Source organism: Nicotiana tabacum, chromosome 8, assembly GCF_000715075.1.
Source record: "Nicotiana tabacum cultivar K326 chromosome 8, ASM71507v2, whole genome shotgun sequence".
Classification (NCBI taxonomy): Eukaryota; Viridiplantae; Streptophyta; class Magnoliopsida; order Solanales; family Solanaceae; genus Nicotiana; species Nicotiana tabacum.
Window position 1 is genome coordinate 204,393,833 of NC_134087.1, and position 14,538 is coordinate 204,408,370.

The following is a 14,538-nucleotide window of genomic DNA, read 5'->3' on the forward strand; positions in this document are numbered from 1 at the left end:
CTTCTCACGGGTGAGAATTTTAAGAATTCTTTTTACTTTTAAACACAGACAAATCATGACAATCTGTTAGGTTTTCATGAACAATTGGTACACCAATGTCATGATACAATTTGTACTAAAATTAAATATGATGATTCGTCAGGATTTGCGATAAGGCAAGTTTTGCCCATTATTCGAAAGAGCACTTTAAATTTTTTCGTCCATCAGAACTTGGGATGGTCCTTTTGAATTTATGAACAATTTGTACTTAAAGTTATGACAATCTGACAAGATGAGTTCGGAATCTAAATGTGGCTCTTTTGGACTCAAATCACTTTTTTAAGTATAAAAAAAAATTATATTTCTATGTAAAATGCAGTTATGAACCGCGTTTTACATAAACAGACGGACTGTTATATAAAATGCGGTCCATTACCGCGTTTTATGTACATAAATAACAAAACCCTTCCCTTTCCCCCACGTTTCTGCCCAGATCCCCATCCCCTAACCCTTTGTTTTTTTAAAAAACAACGGTCCTCCCCTCCAGTAGCGTCCAAAAAAAGCTCGTGTGGATCATGTCCGTCCCGTAAAAAGTATATATTGTTAGTCTCACATCCTAGTAAGCCTTCTACTGTTGCGGGTTGCTCGTTTCGGAGTCAAATTTTAAAATCTTCAACTTTCCGAAAAATATAATTCGAGGTATACCGATTTATTTTATGTCCAAACTCGTATAAATAATGCATATTAGTTGTTTTGAATGTGTTGTATGTTATTTTATGTGTTTTTTTGCGATTAAATTGATATATTATTTTTATGCGGACTAAGATATTAATGTCGTAAAAATTATGAAATCGTTATTATTTGTTAATAAAAATTTTAATAAATTACTATTACTGTTTTATATGTATTTTTGTGATTATACTGTATTTGTTGTGTTTTATCTGGTTTAAATTATTTATTTGCTTAAAAACTAGTAATATAGTGTCTTTTAGGGTAGTAAAATGTAATGCCTTTTAGCGTAGTAAAATGTAGTGCCTTTTAGCGTAGTATAATGTAGTACCTTTTAGCGTAGTAAAATATAGTGCATTTTAGCGTAGTTTCCCTGCAGTTTAAGTATCTCTTATACTCAAAAATACGTTAAAATAACTGATAGATCAAACACAAACTACCCAATTATAGTCAACATATATTTGGTGCTGCTGGACTGCAAATATCGAGTCTGGAACCCATATATGAATCTTTAATAATTAAATATTGTATAATTATAAATATTAATTATTTAATTTACAAACAAACATATAAATTATAAAACTAACATGTAAAATAATAAAACTAACACATAGAATAAATTGGTGCTACTAGACTCCAAGTATCGAGCCTGGAACCCATATGTGAATATTTAATTATAAAAAATAATTATTTAATTTACAAACTAACATATAAAATTATAATAAAACTAACACATGGAAGAATTTAGGATATCTTGGTGCTACTGGGCCGCAAATATCGAGCCTGGAACCCATATATGGATCTTTATTTATAAAAATTAATTATTTAATTTACAAACTAACATATAAAATTATAATAAAACTAACACATTGTAACGACCCGGTCGTTTGTTCTGAGAGTTATAGCCCCATTTCCCCCATTTATGCTTATTTATGTGTTGTTCAGCTGTGTTGAGTTGTATCGAGTTAGTAGGTTTGGGTTCAGAGTAGGTTTGGAGTGAACTGAATACTTAGTCTTTTAGTTAGAAAGCTAAGTTAGAAAAGTCATTGGAAGTTGACTTATGAGTAAACGAATTCGGATTTGGATGTTTATGATTTGATTAGCTTCGTTGGATGATTTTAGACTTAGGAGTGTGTCCGAAATATAATTTGGAGGTCCGTGGTAGAATTAAGCTTGAATTGGCGAAAGTTGGAAGTTTAAAAGTTCTTAAGCTTGAATTTGAGATTGATTTGGTGTTTTGGTGTTGTTTTAGGTGTTCTGGAGGTTCGACTAAGTTCGAGTAGTGATATATGACTTGTTGAAATTATTGGTTGAGGTCCTGAGGGTCTCAGGTGAGATTCAGATAGGTTTGAGTTGTGTTGTGCTCGTTTTTCTTATGTTTCGATACCGTTTCTTCGAGCATAAATGATATCATATTGAACAAACGAGCTCCAATGTCTTTTTGATTGAAGCATTAGATATGTGTCGTAATAATAGACCCGTAGCAAAAGAATCGTCGAATTTGGAATTAGTTTGCCAGATTTTTCAGTTTAATTACAAATTTGTCACTGATAATGTATTTAAAAATCTGCATTATTTGCAAATATTGAAACCAACATATCTCATTCATTATAAGGTCAAATTGAGTGATTAAAAATCCTAACTTGACTAGAATTTCAAAGGAATCCATTGGAGGTATAAAAACGAGTTTTGAGATCATTTGGCACAAGAAACGAGGCAAAATAACTGCCAGAAAAAATATATAAAGCAAGAGTTTGTTCATTCTGTCATATTTTGAGTTGGGGAGCTCGGATTTGGGCGATTTTCACCATAGGGATTGACGTAAGTGTTCTATACTCGGTTTTGGTTATATTTCATGAATCCATCTTCGTTTTTGGGATTTGATTGATGAGTTCAAAGTAAAATTGAAGGAGTTAGGACTTGAGTTTTGGAGAGTTTTAGGTAGGGATTTGAGGAACAAAACAGAGTCCGATTTTGATAAATTTTATATGGTTAGATTCGGGAGAGGACGAGGGTTTTGATTCTGCCATTTTTGACCGATTCCGAGACGTGGGCCCGATTTTGACCGATTTCGGATTTTTGACATATTTTGTAGTTTTTATTGTGGAATTCGATTCTTTAGCACATGTTGATGGTATTAATCTGATTATGGTTAGATTCAGAACTTTTGGAGACCGGGTTCAGAGACGAGGGCATCCCAGAGTAGGATTTTATGCTATTGAGGTAAGTAACAGTTTTAACTCTGGCTTTGAGGGTATAAACCCGGAGATTTGATATAATAATTTTTTCTATTATATCCCCTATTATATTGAGGATTATATTTTTTTTATTTTTTATTTTTATATTCATGCTTGTCATAACTTTGTGTTGTATACACAGTTGATCTGCAGAAACTAGTTTATTACCATTCTTGTTTTTCTCTTGTTATTTCACTATGATTTCTAACCATGAAAGTTGCTGACCTATGTTAGAAGTAGATCTCCTTATCACTCCTGAATTCATGAGTTCTTTAATTTGAATTTTAAAGTCTTCTAAATCTTGATTTGTAGCTTCTATTGAAGCTGTTTTAATTATATATTCTGGATTAATTATATCTAATTTATACATAACTTTATTGTTTTCCCAATGATTTAAAGGTTTTTCTCTTATTATTTCTATTTCATCTAATATTTTTATTATATTATCTAGATCCTTTTCATTTTTTATTATTCCTATTTTTTTTAATTCCTGTTTTAAAATTATATAATTCTGTTTCGATATCTATTAAAGTATAGTCTTTTTCTAATATATCCTTGTCTTCATTTTCTTCTAGTATTAAGTTTCTTCCTTTCCTATTCTTCTTATTACCCTTCCTGAGCCGAGGATCTATTGGAAACAGCCTCTCTACCTGTTAGGTAGGGGTAAGGTCTGCGTACAGACTACCCTCCCCAGACCCCACCTGGTAAAAAAATACTGGGTTTGTTTTTGTTATATATATATATATTTTATATAAATTTTATATATTTTTGCGACTATTGAATATAAATAATTTCGACAGTGAGCTAAAAGTGATTTTTGACCAAGCAAATTGCCGTTAGCCCACACAACAGGCCCATCAGTATTGCGGCCCAATCCAGCAAAACCTCTCTCCAAAACCTAAGCCTAAAACCCTAGCCCCCTTCATTCTTCTCTATATAAAGCAACTTCCTTCCCAAAGTCTAATCATTCTCTCTTCTGCTCTCTAGGGTTTTACTGTTTCAGCTCGTCCATTGGTAAGCTCTGCCCCTTCACTTTTTTGCTTTCAGCTCAAACATAGTTCTCAAAAATCCATTTATTTTCTAGCTGTGATTTTTTTAAAAATTTATTTGTGTTAATTATCATTTTGGCCAATGATTAAAATTCTTTTATAGACAAGCATATGTCTGAATTTATCATGTTGTTAACCTAATCTTCTCTATGAGGCCAATAAATATTTTATTTCTATTTATTTTTCTCGTTAATCCTTTTATTATATTACTGGGTCATATGATGATTAGAAGCATAGTTCAAATGAAATCTTTTATGATTTTAAAACTTCTTTTTAGTCTTTCGCTCCTATCTGATGACTCTTTCTTCACTTAGATTAAATAAAATGTAAAATATTTAAAATGCTAATTTTTTGCTTTTAGGTAAATTATTTTGGTTAAATTTTTTACATTAAAATGGTTAATTGGACAGTGACGACTCATATCAATTGGTCTCGTTCGTCGTAATGGTATTTAAAAACTACCTTGACGACCATTCTGATATATCACCACCCATAAACTGAGTCCTCCAATTTAAAATTCTTATATTTAATTCACTTATTTTTATTATATGGTTAGTTAAATTTGTAATTTTATATTTCATTTATTCAAAAAAAAATTATTTTTGGCCATTGTGGTGCTATGATGAAAATTTCATTTGTGTCGGAGACTTTTGGTCTGTGATGGTTTACACTACCCTCTAAGAAGTTCTGAGCACTTTTAATCATTTTTTTACTATGTTAATATTTATGACTATTAAATTTCAGTACTTTTGAATTAGTGCTAAATATTTATTAAACGTAGTTTTTAATTACTTTTACAATTTTAGCGATACTGAATTTTAATGGTTATTTGATAATTGTAATTTATTGAGGAGGAAAGAAGTGATGATAGAATTCATGTCTGTCAATCCACTGAATACATTATCATGATGTAAAGAGTGAATCCCGACAGGTTCTGATCTTTAATTAAACTCCTTTTAACTGTCTTTTTTGTTTATTATTTTTTTATAATTAAAAAAATTTAAGGGGCAAATGATGAATCTTATTATATCGTAATTGGGTAATTTGCGTCTGAATTTTTATTGATGCTATAACCTTGGAGAACTGATGCCCTTAAAAAATTTGTGTCTTTTTTACCGTTAACTGTTAGTAATACTTATTAAAATTAAAATTTGACTTTAGAATATATTTTAGTTGAGGATCCTAAAATGTTAGCAGCAATCTCGATCTTGAAAAGAGAAATTTAATCAGTTTTGAGGTCATCTCCCATCCTTCCCATTTTTTAATAATAGGGGCAATATTTGCCATAATAGAGCTCTAATCCTCCCTCATTTTTTGTCTCCAAAAACGGGTTTGAATAGTGTTCATATTTATCCAGTTACTGTTCATTTCTCTTGTTACTATTTATACATATTTTATTATTATTCCATTATTATTTCTTTTAATTTATCTCTTTATATATACATAATTATATTTATGTAATATCCTTATAATATTAGTTTTACATTTTAACTTTAGTGTATAATTTTGATAAATTAATTTTCGTGTATTTATTATTTTTATGTAAAATTGTAAGTTAATGTTATACTAACTATATGTATTATATTGGTCAACATGATAATTGAGAATGAGCGTAATGCATTAATACATCATTTATGGTAGAATACTAGAGGTTAAAGTTGAATATTTATGTAATATTTTGAATGAATTGCTTATAAATTATATTATTTTAATTTATGAAATTGTTTTAATGAAAATTAGAAATTAATTAAAATAAAAGATAGAATTTGTTTAATGAAAATTAAAAAATAAAATTTAAATGAAAGATAGTAATCATAATAATATAATATAAAAGAGAGAAAAATGTAAAAAAAATATTTTCTTTTGGGGAAAAAAAATTGAGGAATGGTTGGAGTAAGTTGTTCCCAAAATTTGAAATTTTTTATTTTGGGGACCAAAAAATGGGGTAGGTTGGATATAAGGGCATTTCCAACCTTTGCTAGGTAGGTTCTCATTGGGAGTAAAGTTACTCCAACCATTACTCCATTGTTTACTCCAAAAAAGAATATTCCATTTTATATTCTTCTCTCTCTTTAATATTATATTATTATCTTTCATTTAAATTTTATTTTCTTATTTCTATTAAAGAAATTCTATCTTTTTTTTATTAATTTGTAATTTCTATTAAAACAATTCCATAAAATTTTAAATAATGTAATTTGTAAGCAATTATCCATTTAAAAAATGGATAACTTTTAATTTAATGTATTTTCAATTTTAATGTATTTCTAATTTTAATGTATTTTTAATTTTAATGTATTTTAATTTAATATATTTCCAATTTTACATAAAAAAAAATAGATGCACGATTATTAATTTTTCAAAATTATACGTCAAAGTTAAAATGAAAAATTAATTAGGTAAATATATTATATAAACATAATTTATGTATATATAAAAATATAAATTATATGAGTAAATAATAATAATATTTTAATGGGGAATAGTAAATGGGAAGAAAAATCTTATCCTTGAAATTTCCCCATTTTTGTCCCCAAAATAGTAAAGGTTGTGTACATTTTATCCCTCTCCAAACTTTACAATGGTAAGGGTTAGAATCATTAGTACGTAAAAATGCTACGTTTAGCTTCAAAATATTGTGATTATTGATGCTCGATTTCTCATTTAAGTTGTGAAATTGTGTTATTTAAATCTATTTTACATTTTTTGTGAAAGGAAAATTGATGAATGCCATATCGTAAACTTGATGCCTGATGGCACTATTTTCTAAGATATACCCTATCAATTACTCTATCGTTTCTTTGAAGTGATCAAGCGCGAAATGGATTTTTTATATTTTTATGATAGTCTAGATTGACGTATGAAATTGAAGAAATGTAATAGAATTTTGTTGCAATTTGAGATTCAACTAAAAGTAGAAAACACAATTGATCTTCCACAGTTAAACCTTTACCAGCCATCAATGGAACCAATCAATAACCAAGAGGAAGTCTCTCCAAAACCTCCATGGAGATTTTCAGTCATTATCAACCTTCAAGGTAAAAAAATATTGCACCAAATATTAAAAAGAAAACTGAATGAGATCTGGAAATCGTCGGAACCCTTTCCTCTAATTGACCTCAGTGAGGACTAATGACTAATGCTCACTAAAGAAGAAAGCATGACTAATGCTCTACACAACGGTCCTGGTTTATCTTTGGGCACTTCTTATCAGTACAACGATAGGAACCCAACTTTGTCCCTTCAAAAGCAAATCAAACTCTCACTGCTATTTGGATACGTTTACCACAGCTCCCCACAGAGTTCTATGATGAGAAGATACTATAAAGAGTGGGAAACACAATTGGTCGATTGCTAAAAGTGGACGTCTGCACTTCAGCAGCTTTACGTAGGCGTTATGCAAGGATCTGTGTCGAACTTCCTTTACACAAACAAGCTAAATCCAGTGTATGGATTGGGTCCCATAAACAAGAAATTCTTTATGAGTGTGAAAGACTCTTATGCAAAAACTGTGGTTACCTTGGCCATTCGACTAGTGAATGCAAAATAAGGTAGAAACAAGCAGAACCTTCAATAGTAACGAGAAGAGCAAGGAAAAGGGGGAAATAGTGCCATGCAAGAACAACAATCAACAGCCAAGGAAGAGTGGAAGACAATTAGCTCAATAAGGGGAAAAAAAGACAGGGGACGATCAAAATCAAGGATCCTCCAGCAAGAACAAGTATCAATGTAACCATTTTTTATGCTACTACAGGTAAGTTCTTATCCACCCAAACTCTCAATTACAAAGTTCGTCAAAATATGAATCAATCAGGGGAAAATCTAACTGGAATAAATCTGCCTAACAAAATTGATAATGAACCCATTAGACAAAACCCTACCCTTGTCAAAAACCAATTTTCCTCCTTAATGGAACAAGACATGGTTTTGGATGAAACCAAACACCAGATTTACACTAATCAAGATACTAATGATCCTATATCCACTTATCTATCGACTGGGGAAAAAAGCACTAGCCACGAGCCTAACAGTAGGCCCTACACCCCCAACATTCTATCGAAACTAAGTAACCCCTCCCCCCCAAATAACATCCCTACTACTGAAAAACCCCCTAAAACATTACATAATTATCCATTGCATGTTTCTAATAAACAACACACCTGTCACACTACGACAACCCCTCTCTCTAAATGGCCAATACCATAAAACACGTAGATCAAAACCTAGCTGCTACCCTCCAACACACACCTAATACGCTATCCCTTACAAATAGCATGCAAAAGGATTTTTCAATCATTGAAACTGATACTGTAAATTACCAAGGCAACAACAAGATCCCAACTCCTTCTATAAGTCTCACACCATCATCAGAAAATGCCAAGACTACCACCTTCCAACAGGCGAAGATTCAGGATTCTTCAAATCATACGCCTGAACCACTCACTCTCAATGGCAAACCAACAACCCACAAACAAACATCCCCCCCCCACAATCTTCATTCAACCCCCAATGCCGAAGAACCACCAACCACTTTCCTGGTGGAACTGGGCCTAATGGGACATGACATCTCCTTCAACATCATGTTGAATGGGAGAGAGACAGTGATCGTGATCCACAACTCTCACTATCTCGCGCAACTGATCTCAGAAGGGATACGGTTGTCAATGAACAACTATATAAATCATCTTTGGCTGAACAATGTTCTCCATCCAATTGCACCAAACCTACCACTAACTGCATCTCAGACTTTGATGGGGGAATGGAATCAACCCCCCACACTTTGTTCCAATCCAAAACCCTCTACCACTAGACCTGCCCTTCTTCACCCCAGAAATTTCTACCAACATCAATCCCATCTTCACACCATGGGATGCCCATGCAGCCCAGAACCTAGCTCCAAATGCACAACATGTTCATCCAAACACTCAGCAACCTCCAGTACACCACCATGCACCAAACAACATACCTCCCCAAGAGGAACTAATGGAAGAAGCAGCGGAGGATATCAACTTAATCCCAGAACTGATAATGGAAAGTTCAAACCTAGACGATAGGAACCCAACTTTGTCCCTTCAAAAGCAAATCAAACTCTCACTGCTATTTGGATACGTTTACCACAGCTCCCCACAGAGTTCTATGATGAGAAGATACTATAAAAAGTGGGAAACACAATTGGTCGATTGCTAAAAGTGGACGTCTGCACTTCAGCAGCTTTACGTAGGCGTTATGCAAGGATCTGTGTCGAACTTCCTTTACACAAACAAGCTAAATCCAGTGTATGGATTGGGTCCCATAAACAAGAAATTCTTTATGAGTGTGAAAGACTCTTATGCAAAAACTGTGGTTACCTTGGCCATTCGACTAGTGAATGCAAAATAAGGTAGAAACAAGCAGAACCTTCAATAGTAACGAGAAGAGCAAAGAAAAGGGGAAAATAGTGCCATGCAAGAACAACAATCAACTTCCAAGGAAGAGTGGAAGACAATTAGCTTCAATAAGGGGAAAAAAAGACAAGGGACGATCAAAATCAAGGATCCTCCAGCAAGAACAAGTATCAATGTAAACATTTTTTATGCACTACAGGTAAGTTCTTATCCACCCAAACTCTCAATTACAAAGTTCGTCAAAATATGAATCAATCAGGGGAAAATCTAACTGGAATAAATCTGCCTAACAAAATTGATAATGAACCCATTAGACAAAACCCTACCCTTGTCAAAAACCAATTTTCCTCCTTAATGGAACAAGACATGGTTTTGGATAAAACCAAACACCAGATTTACACTAATCAAGATACTAATGATCCTATATCCACATGGGGAAAAAAGCACTAGCCACGAGCCTAACAGTAGGCCCTACACCCCCAACATTCTATCGAAACTAAGTAACCCCTCCCCTCCAAATAACATCCCTACTACTGAAAATCCCCTAAAACATTACATAATTATCCATTGCATGCTTCTAATAAAACAACACACCTGTCACACTACGACAACCCCTCTCTAAATGGCCAATACCATAAAACACGTAGATCAAAACCTAGCTGCTACCCGCCAACACACACCCAATACGCTATCCCTTACAAATAGCATGCAAAAGGATTTTTCAATCATTGAAACTGATACTGTAAATTACCAAGGCAACAACAAGATCCCAACTCCTTCTATAAGTCTCACACCATCATCAGAAAATGCCAAGACTACCACCTTCCAACAGGCGAAGATTCAGGATTCTTCAAATCATACGCCTGAACCACTCACTCTCAATGGCAAACCAACAACCCACAAACAAACACCCCCCCCCCCCACAATCTTCATTCAACCCCCAATGCCGAAGAACCACCAACCACTTTCCTGGTGGAACTGGGCCTAATGGGACATGCCATCTCCTTCAACATCATGTTGAATGGGAGAGAGACAGTGATCGTGATCCACAACTCTCACTATCTTGCGCAACTGATCTCGGAAGGGATACGGTTGTCAATGAACAACTATATAAATCATCTTTGGCTGAACAATGTTCTCCATCCAATTGCACCAAACCTACCACTAACTGCATCTCAGACTTTGATGGGGGAATGGAATCAACCCCCCACACTTTGTTCCAATCCAAAACCCTCTACCACTAGACCTGCCCTTCTTCACCCCAGAAATTTCTACCAACATCAATCCCATCTTCACACCATGGGATGCCCATGCAGCCCAGAACCTAGCTCCAAATGCACAACATGTTCATCCAAACACTCAGCAACCTCCAGTACACCCCCATGCACCAAACAACATACCTCCCCAAGAGGAACTAATGGAAGAAGCAGCGGAGGATATCAACTTAATCCCAGAACTGACAATGGAAAGTTCAAACCTAGACGAGATAAAAGTATTCATCTTCATGGAAAGGCAAGAACAGAGGCAGATTCTCAAGTGTCTGGTGGCACTCTACAAGTGCACCATGGATATTAGGCCCTCAGCAGACCCAATTGTGGGACATCATGCAATGATACTAGTTCCATTTTAGAGGAGGAACCCAATACATGCACCAAGGGTGCAAGAGAATAGGGACCTACACAAGTGGAATCTAAACATGAATAGGGTCATTTCTTTCATAATCTGGAACGCAAGAGGGGGTAATAGAGATAACTTCAGGATGCACTTCAGGGAGATGATCGACACTCACCACCCTTGCATGGTTACACTCTTGGAAACAAGAATGGATAACCACATGCCTCTTCTCAACCCTTTTGGATTCACTGACATGATTGAAATCCCGGCTAATGGTCAATTCGGTGGCATGGTCATCCTTTGGAATCATACCTCGTGAGTGTTCATAGCTTTGTGCGTAGGAATCAAGAGATCAGTGTTGTCATTGAGGTAATTCCCACCCACAAGTCTTGGCTTTTTACTTCTATCTATGCTAGTAATAAGGTTCACCTTAGAAATGAAATGTGGAGTAATCTTATCAACTTGCAAAATAAATTTTTTTCAGGCCCTTGGCTTGTTGGAGGAGATTTTAATAATGTCCTAAACTCTAGTGAAAAAGTTGGAGGAAACAATATGAATAGAAATCGTACTAGGCACCTTTGGGATTGCATCAACAAATGTGGCCTAATTGACCTTGGGTTTAAGGGTAGTAAATACACTTGGAGTAATCATAGGAGGAAAAATAAGGGGCTAATAATGGAAAGACTTGACAAAGTCTTTGCAAATAGCGATTGAATAAATTATTTTCCAGAAGCAACCGTCACACACTTGCCCAAAACTCATTCTAATCATAACCCATTACTGCTTCAATTAGTCCCCAAAAAATCAAATATCCCTAATAAGCCTTTTAGATTGGAAACTTTTTGGTGCCGCCATCCAGCCTTAACAATCTAGTTAAAGAAAATTGGATTAACTCAAATTACCAGGATTCTTCTAGCACCTTCATTAACAGTGTTAAAGAATGGAAAAATAACATTTTTGGTGATATTTTTAAAAAGAAAAAAAAGAATTCTTGCTAGGATAAAAGGTATTCAAGATTCAAGTTACCCCTATAGTACCTTTCTCCAAGAATTGGAACGATCCCTCCAATTAGAATATAGTAACTTCCTAAAAATTGAAGATGATTATTGGAAACTGAGAGCTAGAATATCGTGGATTCAAGAGGGAGATGCTAATACAAAATTCTTCCACATTATGGCCACTAATAACAGAAGAACCAATAGAATCTCTTTCTTCAAAGACGACCAAGGTAACTGGATCAATGACCCTTTAGAAATTCTAAAACACACCTAAAATTTCTTCCTTAACAATTTCACAACTTCCCATGAATATTCAGACTGGCTAAGTATCTGCCGAGATCCAACAAACTTCCAAACAACTGACCTAAGAAGTTTGGATAATCCTCTTCTCACCTCTGAGGTTACAAGAGCTATCTTTTCTTTTAAACCTTATACGGCACCAAGTTCGGACGATATTCACCCTTTTTTCTACCAGAAATATTGGAACATAGTGGGGCCTTCTGTCATCAATATCTGCACGCAAATCTTCAAAAATAACTCCATCCCAAAAGATTTGAATAAAACCTATATCTGCCTAATCCCAAAAATCATTAATGCAAACAACCTAAAAAACTTTAGACCTATAGGTCTTTGTAACACTATTTACAAGATTATTACAAAAAATATTGCCAATAGAATAAAACCTTTTCTAAATGAATTAATCTCCCCATATCAGGCTAGCTTCATCAAGGGGAGGAGAAATAACGACAATGCTATCATATTGCAAGAGATCATTAACCAATTAAAGAAAATAAAAGGGAAAAAAGCCAATATGATCCTGAAATTGGATTTAGAAAAAGCTTTTGATCGCCTAGAATGGTCCTTTATCCATCGAACCCTTAAGTACTTCAAGTTTCCAAAATCAATCTCAAAATTAATTATGTCTGCACTAGCAATATAGCAATCTTAGTCAATGGTTCTGTCACGAAGTTTTTCAGTCCAAGTAGAGGAATTAGACAAGGGTGCCCCCATCCCCTTATATTTCATACTTTGCATGGAAATGTTTTCAAGACTTATATCTCACCGGTAGATATCTGTCAATGAGACCCAATTCACCTAAGCCCGGGAGACCCTGACATTTCCCACTTATTTTTGCTGATGACCTCACCCTGATGGCTAGAGTTGATGAGAAATCTTGCAACTCTATAAAAAAGAGCCTTGATCTTTTTTGCAACCTCTCCGGGCAGAAAATAAATCATCAAAAATCTAAATTAATCCTATCCAAAAACTATCCTCCTACTTTAGCAAAAAGAGTTGTCAATATCTTCAACATCAAAATAAGCAGCTATTTTGGGAAATACCTAGGATACCCTATTCTCCACAATCAACCATCCAACAAAGACTACCAATTCATTATTGAAAACATGCATAAAAACTATCTTCTTGGAAAGCTAAATTCCTCAATATTGCTGGGAGGACAACTCTGGCAATCTCCACTTTAAACTCTATCCCTAGTCATGTAATGCACTACACGTACCTCCCAGTAAAAACTCTTAAGGAAATAGACCGAATCCAACGCAACTTCATTTGGGGAACCACCAATGAATCAAGAAAAATGCACTACATTAACTAGTCCAATGTTACAACTAAAAAAGATCAAGGAGGCCTCGGACTGCAATCAGCTAAAAATAAGAATTTACTCTCCTCAAGTAACCTTGCATGGAGAGTCATGACTAATGCCTCAGCTCTCTGGTCCAAAATCCTCATCAAAAAATATGCCAGTAACAAACCCCTTATTAATACTTCTTTCATTTGGAAAAGTATCACTAGAGGTTGGTCCATTTGTTCCAAAGGTATCACTTGGCAACCTAGCAAAAGTTCGGGCCTCAGTGTTTGGCACTCCAAATGGATACCAGACCACCAGCCATTTCGTTTGACTATCCAAGGTCCCCTCAAAAAACAAGAAGAAACCATGAAGATTAAAGACATCATTTCTGACAACCATTGGGACCTTAATAAAATATCCTTCAAAATTCGAAAGGATATAACTACTAGTATCAACCAAATTCCAATGCCTCTGAAATCTGGCTGCTGTGATACTCCGATATGGAACCTTAATTCTAATGGCTGCTACACCAGTAAATCATGCTCTAAATTACTCCAAATAAGCACTAACCATCAATATGACTTCAAGTGGATCTGGAAACTACATTGCCCTAATAAAATAAAATAAAATCTCTGGCAATGTCTCCATAATAGAATTCCATGTCGTCAATATCTTTATCACATTGGTATTAATATAGATAAACAATGCCCCATGTGCCATAATGAAGATGAATCCATCACACACATCTTCACAAATTGTTCCATTGTTAAAACCCTATGGGAGGATCTAGGTATCAGGAACCCCACTCCCCCAAACAATTAGCACTGTCTAAGACATCTAAAAGATAGCAATACTAGCTTCCAATCTCCCTATATCAACTGGCATCAACTCTTTCCTTTTATCATATGGGGAATATGGATTAACCGGAATAATAACAACTGCAACAACACTACTAACACTCCC

The 14,538-nt window shown here is 34.4% G+C and overlaps 5 non-coding genes across 5 annotated transcripts; all 5 read left to right on the top strand.

Moving 5' to 3' along the window:
- The first annotated feature begins 4,203 nt into the window (after nucleotides 1-4,203).
- On the top strand, nucleotides 4,204-4,297 carry LOC142163681 (small nucleolar RNA snR60/Z15/Z230/Z193/J17). Its single transcript, XR_012694626.1, has one exon. It is a non-coding gene; the product is annotated as a small nucleolar RNA snR60/Z15/Z230/Z193/J17 (small nucleolar RNA).
- Nucleotides 4,298-4,398: 101 nt separating this feature from the next.
- Nucleotides 4,399-4,499, top strand: LOC142163683 (small nucleolar RNA Z43). Its single transcript, XR_012694628.1, has one exon. It is a non-coding gene; the product is annotated as a small nucleolar RNA Z43 (small nucleolar RNA).
- A 109-nt stretch (nucleotides 4,500-4,608) lies between these two features.
- LOC142163694 (small nucleolar RNA U61) lies at nucleotides 4,609-4,689 on the top strand. Its single transcript, XR_012694636.1, has one exon. It is a non-coding gene; the product is annotated as a small nucleolar RNA U61 (small nucleolar RNA).
- A 161-nt stretch (nucleotides 4,690-4,850) lies between these two features.
- LOC142163702 (small nucleolar RNA snoR14) lies at nucleotides 4,851-4,936 on the top strand. Its single transcript, XR_012694644.1, has one exon. It is a non-coding gene; the product is annotated as a small nucleolar RNA snoR14 (small nucleolar RNA).
- Nucleotides 4,937-4,996: 60 nt separating this feature from the next.
- LOC142163689 (small nucleolar RNA Z101) lies at nucleotides 4,997-5,089 on the top strand. Its single transcript, XR_012694634.1, has one exon. It is a non-coding gene; the product is annotated as a small nucleolar RNA Z101 (small nucleolar RNA).
- Nucleotides 5,090-14,538: the final 9,449 nt, after the last annotated feature.